Here is a 2,919-nt window from a genome sequence, read left to right as displayed (position 1 = left end):
CAACTGCACCTCACCGCTATTCACCCTCTCACGCACTATGTGATGCTGCACGTCGATGTGCTTCGACCGAGCAGACGTAATCGGGTTGTTTCCCAAGCTAAGCGCCCCCTGGGAGTCTATCTGGATTTTCACCGCGCTCTCAGGCAAGCCCAAATCAACCATCAGCTTGCGAAGCCACAAAGCCTCACGAACAGCCGCCGCTGTAGCTTGGTACTCAGCCTCCACCGAAGAAGCCGCCACAGTACGTTGAAGTTGGCTGCTCCAGCTAATCGCAGCCCCATTAAGAGTGAATACGTAACCGGACGTAGAACGCCGCGTAACTGGGTCTCCTGCCCAGTCAGAATCGCTATACCCGGACATAGCAACGTCGCCAACACCCCCAAAACGCAATCCTAGTTCGCGAGTACCCGCCAGGTAACGCAGAACGCCAGTGGCCAAGTTCATGGCAGTCTTCGTAGGTGTGGCCATATGCCGGGACAAAACACTCAATGCATATGAAATGTCAGGCCGCGTGTTCGTCGCCAGATAGTTCAATTCTCCCACCAAAGCCCTATACTCGGTGGGATTGCCCAGCAGCTCCTCTCCTTCTACCTTAGGAGTGTACCTAAAGCCCGGAGGCAAAGGGGTAGACCTCGGCTTGGCGTCAATCATCCTATGACGCTCCAACAGCTGCGCAATATACCTATACTGCGACAACACTATCTCACCCGACTTCTCCCTCCTAATTTCCATGCCCAAAAACACCTTCGCTTCTCCAAGGTCGCGCACCTTGAAGACCTTAGCAATTGCAATTTTAATTGCCCGGACCATTTCCGGGTCTTCCGACGCAACAATTGTATCATCTACGTGTACCAAAGCAATAACAACCCCACGCTCGTCCGTCTTAACAAACATCGCCGGATCAGACTTCGAAGGATAAAGACCCAACTTGGCGAACTCTGCTGATAGTTTCTCATACCAGCAACGGGGTGCCTGCTTTAAACCGTAAATAGACTTCTGCAGCTTGCACGCAAGCGACCGGTCACTGGATGCATACCCAGGCGGTTGCTCCATCCACAACTCCTCCTTCAGCTCACCATTCAGAAACGCAGTAGACACATCGAGCTGATGTACCGTCATGTTCCGGGCTGCGGCAACTGCTAATAAAGCACGTAATGACGAACCACGAGAGGTAGGAGCAAACAACTCCCCATAATCAATCCCCTCGCGTTGCTCGAAACCCTTGGCAACAAACGCGCCTTAAAACGTTCCACGCTGCCGTCATCGCTGTACTTAACCTTATAAACCCAACGACACGGCAACAAACGAGTACCAGGAGGTGGCTTCTTCAGCTCCCAAGTACTATTAGCCATCTGGGCGGCGATCTCCTCGTCCATCGCACGCCGCCAGTCGTCTGCATGTGGACTTGCAATTGCTTCCTCAAACGAATTAGGCTCAGGAATACCAGCAGAGAAAGCAGCATTAACGCGACCAGTGACAGTGCGACCAGGTTCGTTTCGCCACCATTCGCCAGGGCGTTTACGCTCTCTAACTGGGTACCTAGTTCCCGCCATTTCCACATCAGGCTGATTGATTCCTTGCCCGTTCGCACTGCTGGAAGGTCCAGCCCCAGCCGGCGCCCCCTCGCCACCCAAATGCGGCGATCCCTCGCCGACGGTGCTACCTGGTGTCCCTTCGCCAGCCCTAGGCAGCGATCCCTCACCAGATAAACTAGTGCGAAACTCCTCCTCCTCGTCAGCATCGGACTAATAATCGGAGTCCCCGGCATTACGCCGCCGGCCGACATTAGACTCGTCAAAACGAACGTTAGAAACTACGGCAATAATGCCGTCCTCGTATAGTACACGATACTGTCCACCGTTCCCGTATCCGACAAGTATTCCACGCCTGCTCACCGGGTCGAACTTGTCGCGCTTGACGTCGGGTACGTGGACGTAGGCAACGCATCCAAAGACTCGCAGGTGACTGACGTTCGGACGAACATTAAAGAAAGCTTCGTACGGAGTGACGGTTGACCCAGCAGTTGGCGACACATTCCTAAGATAGTTGGCTGTCGCTAACGCCTCCGCCCATAATGATTTAGGCAGTCCAGACTCAACTAGCATAGCCCTAGTCTTGTCCAAAAGAGTGCGATTTAAACGTTCTGCAGCTCCGTTCTGCTCAGGGGTGTAGCCTACCGTAGTTCCGTGTAGAATACCCCTGGAAGCGAAATAGGCCTTCGTGCGAGTATTAACGAACTCCCCGCCACGATCTGTACGCACCTCCTTAACCTGCCTGCCAGTAGCGAGCTCCAGTTCCGCTATCATTACCACCATCTTCTGGTAGACCTCCTCCTTGGTCGCTGTAAACGCAACAGCTGAAAGATCAGTATGGTCGTCAAGCAGGGTTGTCACGTAACGCGAACCACTAGGTGAAGGTTCAGGCATAGGCCCACACACATCCATGTGAATGAGCGCGAGAGGCTGAGCTGCCTTATGCCCAGATAACGGAAAAGGACCACGTGTATGTTTAGCAAGGACGCAAGTCTCACACACACACGTGCTGGCTGATTGTATGCTGTGTCGGTCAACATCAAATCCAGCTACCATATTATGACGCAGCAACGTCTCAAGGTTGCTGTATCCCAAGTGGCCATACCTTCGGTGCCAAAGTGCTGCACGTTCAGCTCCGATACCCACGGCAGCACAACACTGCATCACCACCAGAAGGTTTCCTGTTGTCTTCACGCTGCGTCCTCTTCAGAGCTCCCGTACCTCCACTGCTGTAGCAGACGGGATACAAGTCCCCATCCCGCTTTCCAGTCAGCACCAACTGGTTCTGTACGTATACTTTCGCCTGTCCGCCACCGAAGACCACACTGCCTCCACGATCATCAATGATGCGTACCGATATGATTTTGGCGGTGCTTCCTCGTCGACG

This window comes from Volvox carteri (assembly GCF_000143455.1).
Source record: "Volvox carteri f. nagariensis unplaced genomic scaffold VOLCAscaffold_1, whole genome shotgun sequence".
NCBI classification, from domain to species: domain Eukaryota; kingdom Viridiplantae; phylum Chlorophyta; class Chlorophyceae; order Chlamydomonadales; family Volvocaceae; genus Volvox; species Volvox carteri.
Note: the sequence above shows the minus strand (reverse complement) of the source record.